Below are 27605 nucleotides of genomic sequence, written 5' to 3'. Positions count from 1 at the left end.
TTATCAAAGTATCTGTAAACTGCCTTCTGATTTCTAGCTGGAGTACCTCCCTGAATCTGGACCCTTTGATTTAAGGTAGCTGCTTTCTTTCACCATGTCTCAACAGGCAGTAAAGGGCATAGCTTTAATTCCTGTTGGCTCAGTTGCATTAGCTCAACATGACTGAAAACCCCTCTTCACCTCCAGAAATGCAGAAGTGAATGTGGATCTACATTGGAAGCTTCTGCCTGTGTACTAAGTACCTTGTAATATTCAGGGATGTTTCCATATTGCCAAAAATATTGGTGTGATTTGCTTTTCTTTTTGGCACTGTTTTGCTTGGAGAACCCAAATTATCTATCCTGGAGAAGGCACTATTTATTGAGTTAGGCTGCACATTTTCAGAGAATTTTCAGGTCTTGTGGTCTAGCCATATCCATTTCGGGCTGATTTCTAGTGTTTGTGTTGTGATTTAGGCCTCTGACAAATAAGGTCTGGCAAATGATGGTGAGGTGACTGACCCACCCAGCTGTTTTTGCTACTCTGCTGGCAAAGATTACGGCCAACATACGTCCAGGGCAGAGCTGCTCCAAATGGCATCTGAGTTGAAATCTCCAAGGACATGGGATTAGACTAGACAGAAGACTGTGAACTAGAAATATTCAGATGTAGTCTATAGTAGTTTATGCCCAACAAAAACAGCACTGCTTCTGTACCTCAGGTCCTTACAGCTTCTACCCCGTGTTTCTGTCCCCTCTTTGCACCAGAACTGGCAATCATCTGATCCTAATAGGAGATGATATAGACAATTCAAGCCAGCCAAATGATTCACCGAGAAGGTGTGGAAAGGACTAAAGCACCAATAATTTCTATCAGATTAATCATGATACCTCTCACTCAGATAATAGTAAAAGTGTCCTTGTGTCTCAGCTGCACTCTAGCCTTTGGTGGTAGAGTGGTATCAAGCAACAGAGGGTGATAATGTCTTCATCTGCTCATTTGTTTTCCAACCAAACAATAATCTGAGGGCAGAGTCTCCCCCAGATGCTCCTGTATGGCCGGCTAGCAAGGCCTCTGCTGCCAGGGATATTACCTCTTATCCTTTTGGGTAATCTCCATTCTGCCATGGGAGTAACCTGCCATAGTGGTGACCCAGCTGTCAAAAATGGAGCTGGCATTGGCCCTTGTCTCTTTCCTCTCATGAGTCAGAGAGTGGCTGGCCTGAGGCTGCCCTTACACCCTGGTGGAACAGCGAGCAGGAGCCACAGCAGGAGCAAGTTAGAACTGACTGACCTGAGCAATATTTCCAGGTTAAAACACACGAGAGTCTTCCTCTCCCTGGCCCGTAACTGACATGGCAAAATTCAGTGGGAAAACAACTGGGCTTTAAATATATAGTGAGCCTTTCCCCACCCATTACCACCTATCTGATAAGCTGCTCCAGGCTATCTTGTTTATGAGTGTTTAATACCTCTTAGCATTTGTGTTTGCCTTGAAGCTACAGGCAGCTATGTGCTGTACTGTGCTGAATATTCGTGCCATAAGTACAAACAGATGTTTGAAGATCTGCTTTGAAGCAAACTTGACCCTCTGCATTCTCTCCCAAGACTCCTCAGGAATATTATGCATCACTATATTCAGAGCAAAGCCTTGAAGGGCAGGCAGAGAGGATACACATAGGAATAGTTAGGAATAGGAACACATAGTCACGTATCTATCGCATAAATGCTTCCAGCAGCACTTCGGACATCAGTTTGCATAAACGAATTTGCAGGAGCTCATTCCTATAAACCAGCTTCTGCTGCACACAGATCTTTTAGGCTCGCTGGCCTAAGGTCAGGTTCACTATCCAGATTCTTGTTGCCCTCAAGGGCTATCGCCTGCAACCCCAATAATTGCCCTGATACCAAAAATCTCAGAGTAAGCAGAGATAGTAAAACCTGAGCCATGTGCATGGATGGCTCTTGTGCACTCATATTCCTTCTGTCAGCTGCTTATAGGGGTTGAAAACCTTCAGAAGGCAGATACAAGTGATATGAAATAGCCTGAGTTAAAAACTCAACTCTGAGTCAAAAACTCAGCATCAAAAATTGTGAGATACCCCATGATACTGCATGCCACACGTAGAGTAATGGGAAAGCTTAAACGGCTTCTGCCTCAGGCAGAATGCAACAGAAAACCTGACAGGGAAAGGTAAGATGGTAGCGGTGAAAGCAGCCAGGATTGCGTGGTGATTGCTGCATGGGAGGTTGCAGCCAAGACTCTAAAATGACTTAAACCACTGCTGTATACTTTTGGATTTGTTTCTTCTTTTCTTATGTTTTGGAGGAGAAGAGGGTGTGTCTGGAAGTTCAGATGCTAGCTTGGAACTTAGGCCATATTTATCCAGGTTTCTGCCTTGCCAGTTACTCCCTTCGGTAAGCTGCTCCCATCCTGCCTTTTGCCCCTCATTCTCCAAGGAAAAATGGTGCTCCTGTACCCCTGAGATGTATGAAATTAATACTTGTGAGGCATTCAGGTACAGTGCGAGAGAGAGCCATGTCAGGCCTTGAAGAGGTTTGCTCTGCATTACCTTTTGACTGTAGACCATGGACAGCCAAGGGGATCCTTCAGAGCACTCAGTGTAGCTGACTTTCAAATGCAAAGCAGTGTTTGACCTGAGCTACACAGGAACTGATGTTGAGCTGTAAATCTCTCTCATTCACTCTCCAGAATGCTATCTCTTAATTCTGCTTCATTTCTCACCTTTCACATTTCTTGTTTAAACATGAAAACTATTCATATCTTTATTTATATCATTCATTTTCTTTTGCTAGCAAGCACTCTTTTGTCTTGCCTAACTCCACTTCATCTGAAACCGTTCCTCCTCCTTTCCTCCTCCTCCTCATCTATGAGCTCAGGTGGGAACCACCCATCACTGGGACACCTGCTAGGACTGTGCGAGCAGGTAAATCTCAGGATTTATAGATCCTGCTTCCCAGCTCCTGCCTCCTGCTCAGCACCCAGGTGAGGCTGAGGTGAGAGGTTATTCCTTCCATCTGTGCTGTGGTTGCTGGTTACAGAATAGGTCGACGTGTTCTGAGGAAGGAGTTGGTGAGCAGCTTGGTTCCTCCATGGGCTAGGCCTCTGAGAAGTACTGTGGTCTGAAACTGGAGCTTGCTGGAGGGATAGCTGGGGAGAGAAGGAGGGGCAGGGGCAATAGTATGGGATCACTGTGAATCCAAGCCTTTAAAGGTCCTGTCTCTGCCCTCTCCTTATTTTTCTTCCTTTCCCAATTTGTAAGAAAGGTCTAGCAGCTGAGAATCTAGGCTGGGACTCATGAGACTTACTTGATTTAGTTTGATTTCTTTGGTTTAGATATGTGAAACAGCATTTCACTCTAGGGGGTAGGAGTCAGCAAAGGCAGGAGTGGGAACACAGGACTAGAGCCAGTAAGGAGCTGACCACATCTTTGGTAAGAAGCTGTTAGACTGACTCAGCTGTAACATGCAACTGCATCTGCCAGCCGGTGGGGCCATCCATGTTGTCATCCCGTGGTCCTGTGCCCTCTTGTTAACAGTCTTTTCCTTCCCTTGTACTGGTGAAGCTTGGGACAATGAAAGAGTCTAGTAAGGGCTGTAGCCACAAAAGTATCTGTTTGGGAGCCTGGCAGCTACTTCCTGTACCCCTCTTTACTCAGCAACCCCTAAAGTGACCTGAGTGGAGAAAAGAGGCCATTTTGGGGGACAGCCAACTTCTGGGCCTTCTCTTGAGGATTTGTACATCAATGGTGTAGGTAACAAATCTTGTCAGAGGTGGTGATGCCTGCAAGTCATGTACAGCAGGTCTCCTTTAGGTAGCCAGGAGATTTGTGATGTTTTTGTTTGACATCTGCAGCCTCTGTGGAAAGAAGACAGTGTGACTCTTGCCTTGCATTTGCAGCTAAAACCTTATCAAGGGCTGAAAAGAAAATGCACCTCCTTTTTTTTAATCTTCTGCAGTACAAAGAGTGTTTTTCTAACGTAAACTGAGGAGCGTAGGGCTCTGTGGGAGTGATTACCTACTAGAAATTTATTCTGTGTGTCTGTGAGTGCCTCAGCAAGATAGGATGGGAATAAAGAACGAGGCCAAACCTCCAGATAACTCTGAACGTGAGGACTCATTTGCTGGGTTCTTTCACTCTTTCAATCTCTTGTTCCTTCAAGACAAAGGAAACCTTTCCAAGGGAACTGACACCTACTGATAGTGTTTTGTTTTTTAAAGAAAACCCAAGTTATGCTGGGAACTATGACCTACCCAATTTTAAGTCAAACCAAATAAATATACTTGGGGTTTGCCTTTTGTCTGTTCAGTACCAGCTTTTCTGTGCCCAACATGAGTCTTTTGAGAAATCCTCTAAGAATATGGAGGTCAGGAAGGCAGCTCCCAGGCTCTGTTGCCTTCACAGTGGCTGACAAAACACATAAGAGCTCAGGCACCCAACAACCCCACATCCCAACAGGTCAGTACTCCATTTTTCCCAATGCTGACCGTTCTCTCTGCAGGGTTTCCTGGTCAATCTCATCTTTCAAGGAGGGACTGTGTCCAGTTCCCTTTTAGAAAAGACAATTTTTAAAATTGTCCTTGTGTGAAAGAAAATACTGTATTCACCAGCAGTGAAAACAGAGGGCTAGGTGCAGTCTGGCCTGTGCTGTGCTGATGTGATGAGGCTGGGCCATGAGTCCAGCAAGTTCTGCTCATTTCTACACTGTGTTGTGGTAAGCCAGCATGTACAGTATTTTTCCTTTACCTTAGAGCTTCCTCCCAGGACTCTGGCAGTAATTTGATCCTGCTTTGATAAACCATCATGCAGACACAACATGGAACTGTAGTCCTAATGACCTGTGTTATTTGAAAATCAAATGACACTTTCTGAGGAGGAAGTTCTTTAGTTACAGTGTTTTCCTGAGATAATTATATCAAGGCAGACCATTACCCTCCCCTGTAGTTTCATTTATTGCTCACTTTGTCTAAACTCTTGAATGCTATTGCACTGCATTCTTTTGTCCTGCTCCACCCCATCATTTCAAAATAGGTTGCCTGTTTGTTTAAAAGTACAGCAAAAACTTTAAAGTCTTGAGGAGAGAGATGCCATGTATTTACTGTTATGATGTACAGTTTGCTGGTTCGATTTCAACTGCCTTGTTGCACCAAATTGAGAAACTCTTTGACTCTTCATCTCCCTTGTCTTCTAAACTAGCAAGATATAAACAGGAAAAGGGGGTGACACCTTTTGTTTGATATTGTTTGACTCTCAAGTCAGTTTGGGCTCTGATACTAATAACTTCCTGGTTTGCTGTAAGTCTTCAAACAAGTGAAGAGCCTGCATGTGCATTCACTTTTCAACCTGAACTTAAGCAACTACATGACTAGCATGTTCCCAGGCTCTGGGCTACAAATTCCAGTTTGCTGCTTACCTCCAGGCCAAATTTTTAGAATTGGGAGTCAAATCGCTGAAAATTGGGTGCCTAAAGCCACAGTTGGTTGCCAAAATGCAAATGACCTGACAGTCACAACAGCCGAACACCTGCTGACCCCTATAAGAAGCTTGGGACTTGAGAGGGCAGAATCTATACAAATTAGACTAATTTCATGTTTGAACTCAAATAAGGATCCTAATTTGAAATGCTGGACTGCTAGGGATGTGCTCAGAAGCTAGAAACAGAAAAGAGGATCTGCAAAAATATGGAGAAAGATGCATTTGTGTAATATCACTTGTGCAAGATGCTTGTGAAATGTAATATGTATTGCATTGCATTGTTTTTCACAGATGCTTAAAATACCAAGACTTTTTCTTTTCCAGCTATTTAAATAATTTTCCCTGTGAACTGAACTGCTTCCTCTGGATAATACACTGTTTTTCTACCTGCTGGAGAGGTGGAGTCCCCCTGAATGTACTACTGCTCTGCATAACCAGGAACTGTCTCCTGAACACAGAGTAAGACAGAACAGCTTGGAGTTAGCAGTCCTGTGAGATTTACAAATCAAACCAGCTAATCAAGATTTAAAACAGCTCTGGATTGAAAAGACTAGCAAGTGGTCCAGCTGTGAGTTAATTCATTAGTTGCAGTAAATATCACTAGAAGAGCTTGTCAAAAGGAAATGTGAAGCAGCTGAAAAGAATCATCCTTACAGTGAATGTCATAGGCTTTTGCAGCTGTCATCCAGTGGACTGGAGATTCCAGGCATTGGAGAGAAAATGAGGGTGAAAGAAATAAAAATTTGAGTACAGAGGATAAAGTACTAGTTCCCACTGAGTGATTATAAAGGAAGCAATCTTACCACTACAGGGACCTAATTAGAGACTGAATCTCACAACTGTCTAATGTCTCCTCCAGGACTCTGAGAAACCCGAATGAGCTAACGCAGTCCACTCAGACCAGCAGCACTAGGAGGCTCTGCTGCTTCAGGGCACACTGGGATGCCACATTTATGTAGCTGTGGGCATTTTCCAGTGTTCTTTTGTCCTGTTCAGCACTCGCTTAGAACCAAAGCAGCAACATTGTTTTCTTGCCTGGCCAGCACAGCATCATCTTGGTCCTACAGAAGGCAACAATGGGCTTCTACTGCCACATACCTGAGTATCCCTAAGGAAAGGCATTGTACCCATTGTACCAGGCAAATATAAGAGTTAGTTGTCAGCATTAACAAAAGAGAATTTCACATTTCTATGACTGATCTGATGAATCACTACTTTTCTTGCTCCCCAAAATGTGTAGATCAGGTGTGAGTCCTCAGGCCTTCTTGGAGTCACCAGTGCTGTCAGTCAGGGCTTGCGTGTATCAATTCACTTAAGCCTGGGTGCAGGGCTCAGCTCTCCCACCTTGATCCACCTATTTCTTGTCTGAGACACTGTCACCCTTCTTTCCATCCTTGTGGAAATGTGGAAACACTGGCCATAGTTTGAGGGTAACCTTTGGCAGCAATACCCACTGCTTCTCTAGCTGCTCCTTCCAACTTCTGAGCTGCATCACCTCATCATTGATGTGCCAAGCAGGGAACTCCCTGACTTAGGTTTTTTCTTTGGTGATTTCTTCTAAGCAGCAACAAGTTTTTGCTAGATTTTATTTATGACTGATCATTTCTGGACCCTGGTCCTCGGTATTTCTCTCCTGGTGCGAGGAAGCGCTGTGACAGCAAGTAGCCATGCTCTGGGGTCAGCAGTGGGGTGAGCAAGGAGGAATTTTTTTGCCTGGTATTGCCATGAAAGGCACGTTTAATGTAACCCTGTCCCCACAGAGTGATTCTGTGCAGGTGAGGCTTCAGGGAAGTACAAGGATCTCTTCCAGTATTACTGCTACTAGCAGTCACATTTTTCTGTAGCAGGATTTTCCAGGCATAGGGAAGGTCTGTGCCTTCTGAGACCACTCAGGTAGTTCAGTGCTCCTGGGAAGAAGAGGGATAACTGCACAGGTGCATCGTGTTTGCAGGGACAGTGGTTTAGAGGTCTCTTCTGAAGCTGGGAGGAGGTAAGTGACCTGCCCAGAGAGAGCTAAGCCAATATCTGACAAGGACATTTTCATAACCGAGATGAATAAACAGATACCTTTTTTGCTCTAGGGGAATAATTTCTTCTTTGCTACTAGCCTGAGACCATTCACTTGGCTTAGCCTGTATCTTTACCATATGAAACAAGCCTGAACCATTTCATTTGAGGTTGTTATTTATTTGGGTCAATATAAAACATTTCTGGCATTTCTTTTCCATTTTCCCGCCTTTATATGTTGCTGTCTTCACTCCTGTGTATATGTTTTCTTCTCTAATATCTCAGTTCTCCTCTCTTGTAATATTTTAAATTCTTAATTGCCTGATGCTGCAAATGGAGAGTATTAGTTACCTTCCATGACCACTCTGACCACAATGACTGCCTTTGCTTGACAAGCTGATTAATTTGTCAAGTTGAATGTTTAAGTCTGTCTGGAGTATCTCTGTGTATCTTGTGCAAGATTGCAGTTGAAATTTTGTTCTTTATTGGACATGCTGTTTTTTCAGACACAGAATACCTCTGAGGGGCTTTTTATCCCCCACTTCCCTACTGAGAGTGATGCTCCTGCAGTTTATACCAATGATCATATCCTGCATGTCCCCTAGAAGAGGGTAAACAGCAGGTGCAGCATGGAAGCCATAGCATCAGCAGTGCTTTCAGATTGTCCAGTGGATATAATTGAGGGAAAATAGCAAAACTCAAGTAAATTAAATGCATTTTGTAGCAGTTCCTGAGGGAGAACAGACTGCATTGTTTGTGAGCTTCAATCCAGGTCAAGTAGGCCAGATCTTCCACAGAGAAGTTGCTGACTTTGGCCCCAAAATATCATTGTTAAGGTAAGAAAAATATCCAAATTTCTCTTAATTTTTCCTAGTTGGTACATTATAAAGGCATTCAGACCACTGTAGACATAAACATTCAGGAAACAACACTAAGCAACACAAAGAACAAAAAACAGTTGGTACTTCCTGAGAAGTTTGGAAAACTGACTCTTATACCACTGAGGGAGGGTAAGTCCTAATAGCTACAGTAGCCACATGTCACCTGGGACCAGAGTGTGAATGATTCTTTTGTAATATTACTTGGTGAATGTCTCAACATCTTGAGCTCATTGCAGAAGAGAAAAGAAAAAGCTGGGCAGTGTTATTTTCTGGTGGCACTGGAACATTAATTTCTCTGTGATGGTATCCAACTGTCTTGGATATCTGAGCAGGCAGGTCAAAGAAAGCAATGTGTAGACTTGATTTTTGAAAGCACCTTTTTCCAGTAAGTGTGAACTTATTTTCTTTTAGGAATAATATTTTTTCCTGGCATATTGTAACAGAAATAATAAAATAAACAAAAGCATGGTATACTTGTAAGATGAACCTCAGAGCTATACCGGGCAAGAAGCTGTCTCAAGGCAGCTTTTCTTCAGGGACTTGCACTCCAGCCACTCCCTGCCCCGGGCTAGTGTGCTGGGATGCCCTGGCCTGTCCCGTCCTGGGCTCCCCTCTGTTCTGTAGCTCTGAGCCCTGCCACTTCCTGTCCTCAGAAAGGCAGAGGTGGTGGAGCAGACTCCCAGCAGCTACAGAGGAGCAGAGGGTCTCCATCAGGGTATCTCCTTGCAGGAGATGGAGAAGACACCTCTGCCACAGGGCTGCACCAGGGGCAGTCACAGGCTTCCCTCTACAGCTGGCAGCACTCTGCTTTTTCCCATCATTTATTATCTGATGTCTGGTTTTGTCTGGTTTGTGCTGGCTTTTGGGACACCTCCTCCTTGGGCTGCCAAGGATGGTGGCAGTGTCCTCACGCCGAGGGTATTGGCCCCGGCCCTGGGCACAAAGCATCCATCCCCACTGCTCGCCTGACCCTCCCCTTGAGACCTACTTTTGCTGGGAGAAACAAGGTAACCTCGCCACTGAAAATAGCTGGGACGGCAGCCAGTGGAGATTAATGGCATCATTAACGTTCTCAGTTTATTTATAGGCTTAAAAATGCCTCAGACCTGCAAACTGAGCAGAGTTGTTCTGTGTAACACAGGGACTGACAGGTCTCCTGCTTCTGCCTTTCCCCTTCCTACTATTTCATTCTGATTGCTGAGACTGTAAAACCTCCGGAGCGGGGACTGTCTCTCATTGTGAACCTACTCTGTAAACCTTCCTAACTGGGGGGATGCACACAGATACTTTTTTTTTTTCCAAGAATGCTGTATTTGTCTGATCTCCTTCCTCCACCAACTCCTTCTGTGCACACTGTGTCCCATAGCCTTCTTTGGGAAAATTATCTTTTTGATGAATTCCTGAGGCACGAGCTGAGCGGTTGTCACAGGAATTTTCTGTGATTTTCTGCCTTGGGTTTTAAATTATGAGCTCTGTAAGAGGAGGACTAAGATTCTCATAGCTGTGGAGAGCACCTAGGATACATAGGGCCCTAGTGAGACATGCAGATGCAATTAATGATCATGGAGGTCTTTCAACAGGAGCCAGCAGAGGCAACCCAGCTCCCAGGTCCCCCAGGAACCTCATGGGACTGGCAAGAAAAGAAAAAAACACCTCAGGTGTGTTGGCCCCAGAAGAGGAGTTTTCAGCACGTAATGTGTGGCCACACTGCCTGGCCTGTTTCCCAGCACTTAGTGAAAGGTAAGTGAGAAAGGAGACTTGTTGTCAGCAGGCACAAATCCAAGGGATTGGCTGTGTGACTGGTAGATGGCTTCATGAGTGGGAAAAAAAAAAAGTAAAAATGCCAGTAGGGAGGCCTTCCACCCAGAAATATGGAGTGCCAGCATGGCAGCTCATGGAGGTGATGTCACTTCAGAGGAGAGCTAACTCTGCAGCTTGCTGTTGGGTTTCTGTTGTATCAATCTGAGATAAACTCCTGTGTCAGTCTCTCCTTGGCCTTCTTCTTCTAGGAGGTGAAATAAAGAACGGGCAGAGAATCACTCAAACCACTGTTGTCTTTTTTTTCCCTCTGGGCAATGAGAATACTTCAGAGCAGAGTGAAGGAGCCCAAAATGGTAGAAGGAGGATTTCTCTGCCGTGGCCACAACAAGTGAAGCCACAACCCTGGGAGGACCTGATCCACCAATATCTGGTGGATTTGAGCTATCTCAGGGCCTTGCTTTCCCCTTCCCAGCTTTCCCACTTGGGTTCTTGGCTCCAGATCTCCTCCATCCCCCCTTGGCCATGCCCCAGCTCTCCCATCTGGGGAGGACAGTGCCTGCTCAGAATCTCACTGTCCATGACTGTTAAATCGGACCATGATGTGTTCAAGTGCTCAAGGCCAGGTTGGATGGGGCTCTGAGCAACCTGGTCTGGTAGAAGGTGTCCCTGCCCATGGCAAGGAGATTGGAACTACGTTGTCTTTAAGGTCTCTTCCAACCCAAACCATTCTGTGATTCCATATAGTCCTTTGAAGGACAAAAGCATGAGTGCAGTTATTCAGCCATCCAAAGATCCTAACTGGGAGAGTATTTTCATGTCTGATATACATGAGATCCTGTATCATTTTAAAGGATTCAAGGAAAAGTCAGGTCATGTGCAACATCTGAGACAAAGTGGGGAAAAGGTAATATCTAACTGTATTTATTTATTCTAGGAAAGAGATACATCTTATACAGTTGTTTCTCATCTAAACTCCTGAGCACCTAACCAGAAAAGTCAGCACAACTTTCTCACTTACACTGATGTCAGACTAGGGGAGTGAGTCTTGTGGCAAAAGGGACCATCTGCATCTCAAACTAATTACCTGCTTTGAAAAGTGAATATACAAAGTGGTAAGTTTTTTTAACAAAGTGGCTAAGCCATTTCAGCTCTGGGACACCTATCTCTTGGACGTCAGTGCTACACAGTTTCTGTGGAATTGCTCACCCCTGATACAGAAAGCAAGAGCTGGGATTTTTTTCCTATTTCAATGGGCTACACCCAGTTGTAACCATATTTAACCTTCCTTTTTCTTTCTGCCAACACTGGGTGGCACTAAGTAACTCCTTCTGAAGTTTTACAAAATTGATCTAAAAACTTGAATCACACTGACTTGGCTCCACTCTGTCCTGACAGCAAATGGTTTTGTGTGAGAAACTTTCGATCATATGGTTGTTGCATAGAAACGTTTGACTTGTATGGCATGTTTTGTAGTTCCCTGGTTTGTTAAGTTGTTAAAGCCCCTCTGAATCTCTGACCTCACAGTCTGGTAAAGGTTCAATGTGCTGTTGGCCTTGAAAGCCACATTTCCTGTATTGAGTTGAGAATTGATGGAATACTTGAAAATAACTGTGCTTTATGCCAGAGGTTTAAATAAATCTCACCCAATGGTTGAGGTTGGAAAGCACCTCTGGAGATTGCCTAGGCCAAGATCTCTTCTGCTCAAACAGGGTCAGCCAAAGCAGGTTAAACCAGGTGGTCCCCAAAGGGTTCCAGGAGTCCCTCACCAGCCCCAATGTCTTCTTGGCCTGGACACTGCCATGTCTGTTGGCCTCCACAGCCAGCTGCACACTGTAAAAGTCCTGCTAAAATAAATCAACTTTAAAAGAAGCACACCTACAAACACCTGGCTTTCCCCCCACTGGCTGTGCTCGACCTACAAGTGCCAAGGCTGCCATTTTAGCAGCCTGTTATGGCTCCAGTGGGCTTTGGGGGACCCTGGTGACTGATGCTGGTGCCTATGGTGATGGAGGGGGGAAAAAATCAGGGCCAAGTAGTTTGTCCTCAGAGGACATCCCAGGTCTAGTGGGTGGCATCTACGCCCATGATGAGGATTTGGAGCTAGATGATCTTTAAGGTCCCTTCCAACTCAAGCCATTCTATGATTCTGTTATTTGTGGCCATTCTCAGCTAAGCCACCTGTGAAGTCCCACTGCCATGTCCTGGTAACAAACATTATATCACCAGCAACAAAGAGATGGACTCCAGCCCTCAACTTATGCTTATTCTCTGCTGGGCTCTCTGCTAACTCTAAGATCTGGTTTGGATCCCTACAAATAGCTGCTTCCAAGACAAATTCTATTCTCCGGAAGCAAGCTCTAGGCATGGTGCCTGTGAACTCAGCAGTGCCATTCTGCCCTGGCCTGCTTGTATTGAGCAGCATAGGCACGGCCAGGCTAAGCCAGTCTCCTGCCTTGCTCTCCTCTCTCTCAACATGCCTCAGGTGCTGCCTGGCACACTGGGTGTGATACTGCTTCTAGGAAACCTTTTTTAAAATACTTTTCCATATGAGAAACAGAAGGGGGTTGAATTTTCATCCTGTGTGCTCTGAGCCTATGTTGTAGGCAGTGGGTTATAGTGGGTGATAGCTTCTCTTCATAGGCCTTGGGGCTGAGGACAAAGTCTCCTTGGGAATCCGCCCTTCCATTTCTGTGAAGGGTTTGGCGTTGACCTGTACCATGCATTTTTAGCTTTTAGTTTGACTACCAAACAGAAAATCAATTATTGGCAGATCTGCCTTGTCAAATAGACAAAGGCCTAGAGAGGCAGAAGGTCTTTGGAGAGAGGCCCTGGCTTTTCAGGGATCGTGAGGCTTTGCGCAGAATTCAGAGGATGAACCTCACTATCCAAGAGGGTAACTTGAGGAAAGGGAGTTGCACAGGATTTTTCTGTTGCTGTAGGAACCTTTACTGTAATTCAGCTCATGTTGATTAACCCTGGATGCTAGATTCTTAAAAAGTGATTAGTGAGATCATACTGGAAATAGAAACAGATGTGCCATCTGTTATGCAGTGTATGGGGTTTAGAGGGAGGTTTTTCTGAAACATAGTTGATCCCGACACTGAAATGAGACTTCACTGCTGTCACCTTCCCATTATGTCCCCAGAAGCTAAGCATCCCTTTGAATGTATGAAGAGAACTGGTGGAATTTGCTGTCAGTGGACTGGTTCTGTAGTTCTGGCCAGTGAAGAGGTTGAGAGCTGAGCTCAGCCTTTAGAGAAAGCCACAATATAGGACTTTGCATCAGAGACACTTTCCAAACACCTGAAATCCCAGATCAGGAAATCTGGGCTTCATTCTGAACTTGTGCTTTTGCCTCAGACAATCTTTTCCCTCAGTGAAATGTAAACACTGAAAGGTTAAAGGTAGTTTTTTTCAATCATTCTGCAAAGTTGTTCCTGTGCTCTTATCCCTGCCCCCAATACGCTCCCTTCAAATACTCTCCCTTCATACTGTAGGCACTCACTGCAGATCTCAAGGATTATCAGAAGCACTAAGCAGCTCTCAGACAGCAATTGCAATTATGCTTCTACAGCTGTGATTGTCCACAGCCGTGCTTTCTGTCTTCCTCCAGAGCAATGGAGGAAGGCTGAAGAAGGCAACACATCCATATGTGCTTTCCTAAATCTAATCTGGCATCCTTCTGGCTTTCCTAGCCTCTGAAGAGCAAAGTGCACGTTTGTGCTGTTCATAGCACTGCTGCCTGATAACTAATATCTGCTCTAATAGGTGAAGCACTGCAGCACCTGGTGAGAACAGGAGCGGGTTCCCTTTGATCCGCAGGGCACCTCTTTCAGCACAGCTGTGCAGCCAGGTAAAAAGCTGTCAGGATTCTTGTTTTCTTCTTCCTTTTTTCAAAGTAAATCTCAAGTCTCATACTCATGGCCTCTGGCAGGCCTCCATGTACAAATATAATTACTATTTATTATTTATACAGGAACAGAGAAAGGCCATTGCTTTATGACAGTGTAATAAAATGGGTCACTACTCCCCGTAGGCTTTGAAGCCCAGGACATGATCCAGTGGAGGTAAAAAATAGGACTCCAGGCACTGAAAAGGGATTGCTATAGTGGATCCCTTCGCAAAGACCAGACTGAAATGCACTGAAACATGCCTACAAAGCACAGGTATGACTTTACAGGGGAAAAGGAGTCCGACTGCCTCCCTCCAACAGTGGTGTTACAGGGGAAGCTGAGCACTGCTCCACCAACACCCATAGGGATCAACTGACTGGGGGACCTGCTGGTATTGCACTGGTTTTACCTGAGTAAAGCCATCTGCCCCTTAAAATGAATTACTTACCTGTCCCCCTATTGCTCCTCTTGCCCCACGTCTACCCACTATTATCTGTCCTTGTCCCTGGAGTCTCCATTGAGACCAAGGCAGGGCAGAAGGTGATGTGCCATGAGGAGGAGAGTGACAAGATGGATTCAGCACAAAGTTGTTCTTTACGTTTCCAGAATGTCATCTCAGCTCCCACTGCTATCCTCAGGTCCAGCACTTCATGGCCACCCCCGCAGCTTGTTCCCCAGGATGCTGGGAGGAGCTCAGTTTGGAATGCAGTAGGGGAGACAGGACAGCCTGGAGAAGGCCACTGAGACCTCCTAGAGGCCAGAGAACATCTAGGGGCAGGTAGAGACTTCAACAGCTGAGCCACTATCTCATCACCCAACCTGTGTGGCAAGGAACCTGGGTGCACCCCATCAACTCCATTCACTCCAACAGGGATTTGGGGACATAAGCATATATGGTGAGCAAGAAGGGCTCATGTTTGCTCTTTGGTTCCCTATAGAGGCATTTTAACACCTTGCAGAGGGATTAGGGGACAGACAAGCACAGCATGGGTGGAAAGCAAGGTGCTAACAAAGCCTGTGGAGCAGCCAGCAACGCCACCAACATCTCTTTTCCCCGTGCAGTGGCAGCAACCATTTGTCTCCCATCCCAAATGGAGCAGCCCCCCAGCAAGCCCAGCTGTCCCTCAAGGATGACACGGCTCTTCCGGGCTCTCACTTGTTCACGCAAGGCTGATTCAAAAAACATGTTGGCAGAAGATGTTACAAACCTTTCAAAATCTCTGTTCGTACTCTGGCACTTCCTCCTCTCCATCCTAAGACAGGGGAATCACACAGGTCTGGACCACATTCCCCAGCCCTGGAGCCTCAGCAAGCAGAAGCTGGTGCCTAGCAGCAAGTCGTCCCAATTACTTCTTTTGAAAACACTTTCACCAAATAGTTGATTAATCCTACAAAGTGCTCACCCCAAGCACTGTGTGCTGCATACAAGGATTGTGCACCCACCACCTAGAGAGAGGATGAGGTCTGAGCTCCTCCCACAAGCCTTAATGGCTGAGGGGAGAAGGGACGTTATCAGGAAAGGCAATGCTTACTGGGGAAAAAAGTCACATTATATAATTCTCGTCCATCTAGATTCCTCTTACTCAAGACATGGAAACAAAAAGACATCCTTACGCTCTTTTTCCATGGAATTTTCATCAGAAAAATGGAAAGCATGTTAAAACAATAGGAAGGATGTGGGGAATCTTACCAAAGATGCCTGAAATCTCTGAGCATGCCTTACCAGCTCTGTTAGCACACTGACTACCCGACCCCTGTGCCCTGGAGCTCAAGGGAAAAGGCAGCTGCACCCAGAGCAGGTTTTTCTCTAGTCAGAGACTAGAGAAAGACACAAGAGAAAGTGCTGGTGGTCCTGAATGCTTTGTCTGAGCAACTGCAAGAAGAAATGTTTTCTCCCACAGTTTTTTGGAATAGCATCACAGTAGTGTGGCTGCCAGCACAGCCACAAGGTCCCCACTTGACGATGAAGGTCTGCATCCAAGGGCACACTGGAGCACACTCTGACATGGCAACCCATCCTCCTCTGGGACAGAAACCACTCAGTGCTGAACCTACAACCACCCATGACAACCTTGATGCTGCCCCTTAGTCCTGCCTGCCCAAATAATTCAGTAGTAACTTTCCACCTCCACACACCCCACTACAACCATGTATTTTTCCCAAGTGTTTAGCAAATGTAACCTCTGTGTTTTATACCTTTCAGTCATTGATCAAGCTGATGTGTTTCTCTTTTGGACAAATAGTCATTACATCTGAAAGTTTATGGCTGGGCTTTGAAGTTAATGTTCTCTGAGATGAAGGAGAAAGTTCACACTTCTATTGCTTCCAGTCCCTCTGGCTGCAGACCAGATAAGACAGTGATGCCTTCAATTTAAAAGTGATGAGTATTTTTGCAGGCAGAAAAGCCAAAAAACTTCTTAATGTAATAATGGCTTGAATAGTGCTATAGTGCTCAGCAAAATGCTGGAAAAGGAGGGAAATGAATCCAGGAAACCTATGGGTGCCTCAGACCTGTTATTTCTCTGTTTACTGTTTAAGTTTCCTGTGAGGTTGTGTTTTCTTTCCTCCAGTTTTGCTGTTGTTGCAGCCCCATTGACTCAGGTTGTTCACAAGCCACTATTTTCTACCAGCAACCTGTGGGGAAAAGCAGCCTCTGCAGACAAAGAGTTTTTTCCTGAGTATTAGCGAGTCCCTCCCTCTAATTGTCCTTGAATAGGTAAAGAAGATGCTGTTTTACAGCACATTCCATTAACAGGCAAGAACAAGTGTTTAATCTGGAGAGTGTTAAGGCATCCAGTTCCTTCACACTGGTTTGGAAATTGCAGCTTCAGTGTGACCTTTTCAAGCCTCCTTCTTATCCTTCTTCCTAGTGCAGTATCAGCTAAGCCCAAGTGAGCTGGATCCTCCGGCCTTCACTGGGAGAAGGCTTTTAGCATCTCTGCCTGAGAGGATTTCAAGAGGCACTCTGTACAGAATGCGCAGAGACAGAGTATCACTACCTGCAAGCTCCAGTGGGAGTAAGCAAGGCTGAAAGGACTTTGGAGAGTTCCCAACGTTGGCTGGATGAGGCTCTGGAAAACCCCATCCCTCTCCAAAGATGGTAGAGCCACCACCTGAGTAGATGTGCCTGTGCATGCCTACATCCTGCTCCCTTGCCCACCATATCCCTCTGGGCCTCTTAACTCAGAAGTGGCTTTTCCATTTGACCCAACTAGTCATGAGACAGGCCAAAAAAAGAAATGCTGGGGAGATCTACATGTACATCTCAGCTGAGGTTATCTGAACCTGTGCTAGGGAGATGTGAAATGTAGTTATGAAAGGAAATCCTGCAGAGCGTACACAGGTATCACTAGCACTTTGATACTACTAACAAATGGATGCTTGTACAACTAAAATAGCTTCTGAAATGTGATTTGCAAAATGGAGAGATTTTTAATAATTTGGAACTGAAATACATTCCTGGTGTAGTATGTTAGAGGAAGGATCAGTGTACTGCAGCTCACAGCTGGGCAGCTAAACCCACTTCTCCGATTCATTTAACTGTCTTTGATTTGTTTCTCCTAAATATTCAGCTGAAATTCAGCTGGCTGGCATCGGCCATGTTCAGATCAGTAAAGTATCATAGGACGAATGCAGTGCTTTGTAAAGTACAATTTGGTACCTGACTGTAGGGATCACAAGCCCCCACAGCAAAACCCACTTTTTCCTCCTGTTGCAGAGGACAAGCGCTGCTGGGAACTGACAGCCAAGCAGCACAAGGCTCTCAAGCCTTCCTGGCACAACCACAAAGATCATTCAGAAAATCCCTCCAGGAGGTGATAAAAAACACCAGGGTGCCACCAGCATCCCCCAGAGCAACTGAGAGTCTCTGTATCACTACAGACTTGCAGCATCCTTTGCCAAAAGCAGTAGTTTCCTTTCATTGACATCTGTGCTGCTCATTTGCCTCTGTCAGAATGACCAAGTGACTGGATGGGCTCTGGGGGATTTCTGTTGATCCTCCTCCATGTCTTGGCAATGGGATCTGCCTCACTGAACACTCAAGAAATTACCCCCTCCTTTATTTTACTCCATTTAATCTTTTGCTAAATAAATTCGACTTACTGTTAACTGTGCCGCCCAACAGCAGTGGTTATGTTTGCTGCTGGTTTAGTTTCCAAGTAATTTAAATAAACAACTGAACCATAAGGAGAAACTATTAAACATCCTTTTCCCCTGAACATCATGATGTGCCAGGCCATTAATATTTCTTTATCACTGCAAACTTTGAGGCTCAAAATCCATGCCTTGGATTGTCGAACAGGATAATTATGAAACATTTTCAACTACTGAGCTAATGAGCACTAAATCCTGCATCGTGGTGAATGCGATGTTGTGCGAGTTTCCTCGAGAAATTTGGGTCTGCAATTAAGCAGGGAGGTATTTCATCTTCTAAGGTGACATCAGCCACTCTTGTCCTGACATTAAAAGGCAGCCAATGCCCCTTCCAGTTTTCCCAGGCAATCAGCAGACAGAAAATCGGTGCTGTGCTTGGGAACATCAGCATCAGGAGGTGCAGAGGTGGTTGTCCTGCTACAGGTGTCGGGGCTAACCTCTGGGAACAAGCCCCAGTATAACACCCCCTCTCTGTCAGTGAATACCCTGTCTTTCCTCCAGAAGCACCTATAAGCACTTGGCAGTGCGGTGCCACACTGGGGGCATGATGGATTCATCTCCCCTCTCAGGGGAACTTGGGGATTGGAAGCCAAATTAGGGGCTTTGATGATTTTCTCTCCTTCCTCTAGGGAAGGCAGGGCCAGCAGGAGGAGGGGACTGGATACCAGAGGCACTGGAGCATCCCTTGGAGTATCCGTGGCACCAGGACATCCCATTGTGTGGCTTCTGCTTGGCTTGTGCTGCCTACTCACTCTCATTTTCAGAGGGTAGCATATCTGAAAGCAAAGCTCTGTACTCCTCGGAGACACTCTGGAGAACACTAGCCTGTTCCCCAACTCCAGTGCAAAGTAATTTTGTTTCACCATAAAAAAAAATCTTACTGCCCAACACGGAGCAGGTTTGGAACAGCCCCTGAGAAGTGCAGGGCTCTGCATCCCATTAGTGCTGCCCAGAGGAAGCTGGACAGAGTTTTTATTAAATCAAGTTCAGTCAATGCTTAAAGAAGGGCTTTTTTGAACTAGGAGCTGAACCTCATGTTTGGTGCCCTGCCAAGCTCAGGATAGTGTGAGGAGAAAAAGGAGATGTATTTTTGGACTGCATGTCTGTGAACAGGCTGTTAGATAAAATTAAAGAGGCTGTTTATAAAGAATCTGCTGGTGCTGAAGCAGATGTGGAGGCCCTAGTTTACGACAAGATATATTTCTGGAGTTGGCATGAACAATCAATTTCATTCAGGACTTTCCTCATGCTGTAATGATTTGTTGGTTTGGGTTTGATTTTTTTTCTTCATTTCATTATTTTAACTGAAGCTGGCACAATGCCCTCATTACTTGTGATAAACTTGTTTGTTTACTTATGTCGTGGTAACCGGAGAGCTGGACTCAGGCTCTGCTTCCTTGGATGCTGTTCGCTTCCTACCAGAGCACTTGAGGCTGTTTGACACTGGTAGCAAAGTAGAAATATAGCGTTTCCTTACTTTCTTGCCATGTTGCATGTGGATGATGAACACTTTGGCTCCCCCAGGCTCCTGAGCAGGCAGTCATAAGACCTTCTCTTACTGAAACCCCACAGCACTGCTCATGCCTGGCAGGCACAAAGGCAAAATACCTTTACAGAAGTCAACACAGCTACTTCCTAGAATCACAGAATGGTTTGGGTTGGAAGGGACCTCTAAAGGCCATCTAGTCCAAACCCCCAGCAATGAGCAGGGGCCTTGAATGTCTCCAGGGATGGGGCATCTACCACCTCCCTGGGCAGATCCCAGAGCAAACGTCTGAGTGTTCTTCTGAACTGATGTCATTCTTTACTAAGCTATGTTTACCATCCAATAAAATGCTTTAGTTTGTGCCTAATTTTACATGAATACGTGGAATGTGTTTAATAGTTACTCTTACACTCTTACAATGTTTTAAAAACATTCTGCTTTCCTCAGCATTGCAGGGAGCAAAGGCATCGCTGTGCTTTTACGAGAAAAATCAAGAGCGCAAGAGCACATTTTGAAGTGAAGGCACATTGTCAGTAATTATGCACGGTTTGGGTTTGTGCTGTCTCGCCACTCATCCTTGGATCCTACACTGAGTCCTGACTTTCTTATGGCACAGATAATTACTTAAAAGAAAGAAACCCAACAGAACTTCCACGATCTATATCTGCAGCCTCACACATGGAAGACATAACATTTGATGGTAAATTTTTGCTTTGACGTTATAGTAGAAGTTAAGGGAAAAGGTGTCATCCTTGGCCCAGAGTTTCATAAGTGCCACAGGCAGATGGGCTCTTTTAAACCTTCTTCTCCTCTTCCAAAAGGAGAAACTCACAATCTGGACTCAATTGAACCTTAAAGCCATAAAATTCCAGGTTCCAATAAATCTTCATTTTATAAAAACACATCCAGCATATATCATAACAAAAACCATAAAATAAATTAAACATGTGTGGGTCACATACTCTGTTGGATGTTCCTTAATAGTTTTGCAAAATCAGTGGAATAACGAGGTGCAGTTTTGCTCTATGAAGTTATGGTGTCTCCCTGCAGCACAGTTGGGCTGCCCAGGGTGCCCACCCAGAACATAAGCAAACACATGGGGAAGGGGCTGGCAGCTCCACTTCCACATCTTCTCCGTCCTTTCCCAGTGCAGATAAGCTGGGCTGCAGCCAGCATCCCCAAAGGCCCAAGGCCTGCGCTTTGCTTCAGATGCTGGAGTGATGGCCTGCTCCACACGGCCCAGTGGGCATCCCACACATCTTTCCTTTGGGGGGCACTTGCTCCACCAGCCCCAGTGAGTGCCAAGGCCATGGTGAACAAAAGCACTGTAAAATCAAAGGAAAGGATTTTAAAAAGTGATATCTGGGGGGAGGGTATGCCTGCCTGTTCCTATGAAGTGGAAATGCAAAGCAAAACCAAAAGGAGCTGGGATCACACTGCAGAGACACGGACTTTAACAAGGTCTTTTTCAGGGCTTTAAAAAAATTATTCATGTGATGTAATCTTGACATTTCCTGTCTCACTGGTAAGTTCCTCGGATCAAACACCCGGAATGCTGGCAGCTTGTCACCACCTCGTGCAGCCCCTATTACCCGCTGCATCCCATGGGACACAGGAGGAGAGAGGCGCAGGGGTCTGGGACAGCAGGCAGCACCCTGCACCCCTCTGCCTGTGCTCCTTCTTGCCCTGGCTGGGTGATACACTGAACACACAACTCCCTTTTTAGAAATTCCCCTTAATTTTGAGGGTCGAGGTTTAAGGCTCCCTGCCAGAGGTCTTGCACCCGGAAGCCTTGGCAAGGAGACTAAAGCCTGTGAGGACCCTGGCAAGGACAGACCCTCAAACTTTATAACAATATATAATCTATGTTTTTCAATCTATCGTATAATGGCAATTATACAAAATTCCAGGTGACTTGCTGGAGTAGTCATGACCAAGTCCAAAAGCAAGCAAAGCTCTATGAACTTTGGGAATCTTCTCATCATGAAGATTCATCAAGGTTCTGCTAGCAGAAGTTGAAACTAGAAAGTTAGGGGGGAAAGGGAAAAAAAAATCCAGCACACCTTATTAGCATTTTGTCAAGCATTGGAACAGGCTTCCCAGGGAAGTGGTGGAGTTGCCAACCCTGGAGGTATTTAAAGATGTGTGTTGTGGCACTTTTTGGCAGTTCTGGGTTAACAGTTGGACTCAATGGTCTTAAAGGTCCTTTCCAACCTAAGTGATTCTATGATCCGATGATTTTATGGAAGTATTTCAGTTCATATTCAGAGCTCATTTAACATCTTATTCTCCTGAATTCAAGGCCTCAGGGAAAATGCCTATAAGAGCAATGGGATGTCTGTCCAGGAGGTTCAAAACCATGGGTTGCAGCAGGATTTCCTAGCAGTGGAATGTGACAAGACTGCCATGGAATCTCAATACCAGGATGAGCAGTGGGTGGGTAGGTGGTGCGTCCTGGGTTTCCAAAAGGAGCCCCAAGAGCCCCACTCAACACCTGCCACTCATGGGGATGGGGGGGACAATGGGGCCATGTGGATGATGGACCCGTTGGGCTGGCAGGGATGCAGTGGGGGAAAGTCCAGGAGTCAGGTCATTTTGTACCATTATCTCTTTGCAATTCTCTGAATAGCCAGCCCACAAGCATCCCTGCATTTTCCATCAACCCCTGGAAATGGAATACATTAAATCTGGCAGCTCAGTTACAACAACAAAATATGAAAGCACAGTCTTACTTATGCCCCACTCTGACCACCGCCCCCAGAAGTGCCGCTGGTATAGGTAACATTTTGCAGTTCCTGGTCTCAGAGTACCTGCTTCGAGTCACAGAATCACAGAACATGTTGAGCTGGAAGGGACCTACCAGGAACATCGAGTCCAACTCCTGGCCCTGCAAAGGACGATCCCCAAGAGTCACACCATGTGCCCGAGAGTATTGTCCAAACACTTCTTGAACTCTGTCAGGCTTGGTGCTGTGACCACTTCCCTGGGGAGCCTGTTCCAGTGCCCAACCACCCTCTGGGGGAAGAATCTTTTTCTAATATCCAACCTAAACCTCCCCTGACACAACTTCAGGCCATTCCCGTGGGTTCTGTCACTGGTCACCACAGAGAAGAGATCAGTGCCTGCCCCTCCTCTTCCCCTCATGAGGAAGTTGTAGACTGAGATGAGGTCTCCCCTCAGTCTCCTCTTCTCCAAGCTCAACAGGCCAAGTGACCTCAGCCAATCTTCATGCAGCTTCCCCTCAAGGCTCTTCACCATCTTTGTTGTCCTTCTTTGGACGCTCTCTATGAGCTCAATATCTTTCTTATATTGTGGTGCCCAAAACTGCACACAATATTCAAGGTGAGGCCGCACCAGTCCAGTTGGCTCCATCGTCATCACAGCTCCTCCCTCCCTCACAGCAACTCACTGGCACGTGATGAAAATCATCTGTGTAGAATGTAAGTCTTCTTGAAGGAGTGGAGGGTTTTTTTATAGGGATGAACTATTGAGTCAACCTCAGTATTTCACTGCCCTGAGGAACTGCAGCTTTTTGGAAAATCATTCTTTTAACCGCGTTTGCTGTTGGCTGCATTGGCAGTGTGTGGTTGAGTCAGCCAGTGCCACACAGATTCCGTGATCTCCCAAGGCTGTCAGTGTGCACATCCTCATGGGAAAATGCTGGGACAGAATCAGTCTCTCCAGCTCAGGGGATGCCACAACCACAGGGGCCTCAGCAGGTCACACGGCAAACCCACATCCTGACTTGAGATCCTCCAACATCTGCTGTAGTGGGTAGAAGGATTAAAAACAGACTCTTCCCAGAATTTGTTATCTGGATCTCCAAAGACTGTCCAAATTTGGTTTGCTCAGGAGCTCTCTATTATTAATTACCCTAAAATGAATAAAATCAAAGGCAAGCAATGAAGGACCTATCTGGGAAGCACTCAGACCATGATGAGAGACTCCAGGCAGCTCTTCCCCACCTTCTCTTCCTCACCATGGAACCACTGGCAAATCAAAGTCTGGAGATGAGTCACCTGGAGGCTGCAAGTGCCAGGGGATTGGGTTGGTGGGGCCTGCAGGGGTCTTGGCCAGGATGGATCTGGCAGGCTCAGGCTGGCAGCACCTTTGCTTGTGTGTAAACAGGGGAGTTGCAGCTTAGAGGTTAATGCAATTCCCCTCTTAGAAAGTATTTAGAAAGGGCATTTAAAAGGGTATCACCGACGAATTTAATGCAGCATCAGCATGGCTTTAAAGGTAGTATTAAAAAAAATTAATTTTATTATTAAAAAGAATACATATTTTGATTTCCATGCAAGCAGGGTAAGTAATTGATGGAGGATGTTGCAACCCATCCAGTGCAGCCCTGCACAGCAGAAAGAGAAAGTGAAACAAATCCCTCAGTGCAAGCTGTAAAGCCTTCAGGCAAGCAGGGAGACAGCAAGGCCAGGAGCCTTTGGCAGTGCTCCTGCCTGCTGCCTGCTCCCTGCCCGCTGCCTGCCCCAGGCCGCCAAGGCTGGGTAGCGGAGTTATTAGCAGAGATTAGTTAAGCAGCACTGCTGCTTTGGTTTCCTAGACTTGTATTCACATAATCCTCCAAGTCTTGTATTAACACACATCGGTTGGGTTTGGTTATTAGCTTAATTATATCACATGTTCTGGCTTTTTATATTCACTTAGAGACGTATTGTGGTATTTTCAGACTTGGGTCACTTCAGTTTTATTATTGCAGGTGGCTTAAATAAATTTTCACTAACTTTTTCATGTATACTTTTTAAAGAGAACTGTAAAAAGAACAGTTTAGAGCTTTGTTGGAGTTTTTGATTAAGGATAAGGAGCAGCTTCCCTATAAGTTGTACAATTATGGTCTCCACTTCACTTCAACCCTCACATTAAATGCATCATTCCAAGGCCAGAAAAATCAACTTACCTGACAGATGCAGATATTCGGATACACAAATCAGCTATTTATTACAGATATTTCAGGCCATTTGAATTGTGTTACACATCCCTGTTTCCACATTTCTTTCCTGTGTTTTGCTTCACTGAAGTCCTTCACAAAGCTGTATGCATGTAATCTGCCTCACACAAACAACCTTCCAAGGTTAATTTATTATCAGTTGAGGTGCTCAACACCTTTGCAAAGACTGGGGTGAATGCTCAAATTCTACAGCTGAAAATCAAATACAGGTTTTACTGTATTAATCAATACTCTGATTTAAAAAAATAAATGAGGAACATGATTAGTAATCTTTTGGTATTTGGATACCGACCCAAAAGCAAGTAGAAAAGGGAGCAAGCCTAATGGCCACAACCCTTCTTAGGAGCAAAGCTACACAACGTGCAGCACAGTAGGTTCTCTCTGAAGCATTTTTTAAAGTCTTCTGTGGGACAAAGGAGTTGTCCTGAACTTTTATTGTTTTAAAATTAGTGTGAAAAAATGGGAAAATAGGGAGTTTCCTCTGCAAAAGTCATGGACCAGTGATTAAGCACAGGGGATATCAACTTGAATTCAACTTTTGAGAGCACTGAACAGAGAAAAGTCCATGTAAAATTCCCAGTTTGCTAGTTTACCTCTGAAAAACCACCTGTGGAGCCTCCTCTGCCTTTTGCCCTTTTTCATTAAGTCCAGGTGGTCATGGTGCTGCAAGATTTTTGCACACTGCAGGCACGAGCCATGGCTTGGAGCAGTGCTCTGGGATGTGTAGTCTCCTTGTTTATATTTCAGTGCTACGCATGATTAATCCTCCATTTCATTCATTGTCTTTTTACTTCTCTGCTACTGGGAACAGTAAATAAGAGGGAAGTTGTAACAAGAGCCTCCCTTTTATTCAGAGACCTTCTGTTTCCTGCAGGCTGGCGGCTTTGAAAAAAATCACAGCTCCATTGTGCTCCAAAGGCATACTGAATGATTCAGATGGAAAGAAAAGCCCACGTCAGTAGGAACAGGGGACTCAAATTCGAGCGTCGAGGCCGACAGACCAGAGGCATCAATCCCAGGCAGTAGCACATCCTGGCAATGCTGCACCCTGTGACAGCACTGACATGGTTTCCCCTTCTCTGTTGTGGGTGTGTGGAAGGCAGGTGCTGCTCCCGGTATTAGGGGTGTCCCTGAGCACCCCTGGCACCACAGGAATGGCACTGATTGCCTGGGGATGGTGGGGCAGCAGGACAACACTCCTGTCCTATCTGGGGAGCACAGATCCAGCCTCTAGCAGCTGGGGGGGAGGTGAACTCACTACTTCCTCCTGGAGCAGGGCTGGCAGCAGTGGATGTCAGGCAGGGCAGGAGGAAGGGGGTAGGGTCACCACCGAGTGACCCCTAGCAGAGGCAGAACCTCAGTGCTCCTGCGTGGAATCAGAGCATGAAGTGCTAGAGATGTTGTTGCTGTCACTGAACATCTGGTGCAAATGCTCCCCAAAAATAGATAATTTCCTTCTTCCACCTCAAAGGAAAGTGCTGGAAGGAGTCTCAGTCATAGCTGGGCTGGTGCAAGGAAGGGTCCCTGCCATAGGCGGGTTTACTGGCAGCCTCCTACTTGGAGACTATTACACCTCCTGGCATGTAACTCTTGGACCAGCCATCAGTCCCAGGCAGGATCCAAGGGGTTAGTCCTGTGAAATGCCCTGACACCCACATGGGTGCTGTGCCTCTCAGCCCCTGCCCCAGAGCACAAACCCACCAGCACTTTGCTACCGGTGGGTGACAAAGCAAACCCAAAGCCTTCAGTCCCAAAAACCTGCTGTTAAAGCTGCTCCTGTGCTGAGGGGCTCAGGCTGTGATCAGTCCTCACCTGCATTTCCCAGTTCCAGTTTTACATTACAGTAGTAGTTCACAGCACCTTCCTTATTGGCAGGCATCAGTAGAAATGCGTGTCAACAAAACCAAAGCGAGCGTAAGCGACAAGTCAGATAATGAAATATGAGTCACTGTTATTCAATCATTTACCAGCGCACGTTCTACAACAAAGTTCTCTCCTCTAGGATCACCACCACACAAATTTGAGAGTTTAATTTAAAGAGAACTGTGATTTTACTTTTAACTGCATAGCTGAGTCTTCAGAGGGCTGGTGCCTGTTATCCCTGCTTGCGGCCCGGTGCTCTGCTCCCTGTGCATCTGACATTTTCAAGCCAGGTGTGTGGCACCAAGCCCTGGCACAACCCACAACTTGTGCTCAGTATGGTGTGGCCATGGGCAAGAGCTCCACACCGTCCTTCCTCCTGGCAGTTTTCACGCCTCCCCAGCACCAGGAGCGAACTGGCAGCAAGGCAGGGGCTGCCAGGGCAACCCCCCACTCCAGTTGCCATCGGTGGCCCTGCACTGCTGCACGCCTTCATCATCTGTAATGCCACTGGCTGGTGTTTAGGGGATAGGCATTTTCCCCTGGGCTGGGATGGTTTTTAATTTTTGGTAACAAATGCACTTGACAAACATGGCAGCACGCGTCCTTAGTTTCCCCTCCGTAAGCCTAATTTTTTGAATGGTGTCTTGCAAAAAGCATTTAAATGGTGACCTCTTGCTGCTGTAAGATATGTGGGGAGATGGTCTTTCCAGGCATTCAAGCTGTAGTGCTTGGTCTTTCTTGTTTTTACCAGGGAACTTTTGGGAGGTCAGAAATATAGGAATTGAGGTTTTGCTGCCTTAACAGGTTAAGGGCTGCTGGAAGCATGTGGATGAACTTCCTTTGTGCCAAATGACCGTCATTTAAGTCAAACACTTTTTAACAATAGAAGCAAGATTTTAAAAGGGTGTAGCTATAAAAACCCCCACATTTGCTTGTCCTCCTTGCTCTGTGCTGCTGTGCCTCTTGCCACTTAGCTTGATCTTGAGCACTCCTGCTGCAGGGAAGGCTTGAGCTTCTGATGTGGCAAACAGGTAGACTAAGCTAATTTAGCGCTTAAGTCTTTTATTCCATCATAAAGTGGGAAAAGGGAAGGCTCTTCTCTCTTGCGGGTCACCTCTAA

The 27605-nt window shown here is 45.8% G+C and overlaps 1 long non-coding RNA gene across 2 annotated transcripts; it reads left to right on the top strand.

The window, feature by feature from the left end:
- The first annotated feature begins 209 nt into the window (after positions 1-209).
- LOC127467292 (uncharacterized) lies at positions 210-20928 on the top strand. 2 transcript variants are annotated; one of them, XR_007903043.1, is made up of 5 exons: positions 210-2396; positions 8208-8319; positions 9945-10104; positions 11060-11237; positions 20107-20928. It is a non-coding gene; the product is annotated as an uncharacterized LOC127467292 (long non-coding RNA). The 2 variants fall into 2 exon arrangements; XR_007903042.1 differs by having other exon boundaries at positions 210-8319.
- Positions 20929-27605: the final 6677 nt, after the last annotated feature.

The sequence above is a fragment of the Manacus candei genome, unplaced genomic scaffold, assembly GCF_025592945.1.
Source record: "Manacus candei isolate 608988 ecotype Guabito, Panama unplaced genomic scaffold, ASM2559294v1 h1tg000014l, whole genome shotgun sequence".
NCBI lineage: Eukaryota > Metazoa > Chordata > Aves > Passeriformes > Pipridae > Manacus > Manacus candei.
This window is presented reverse-complemented; position numbering and strand designations above follow the sequence as displayed.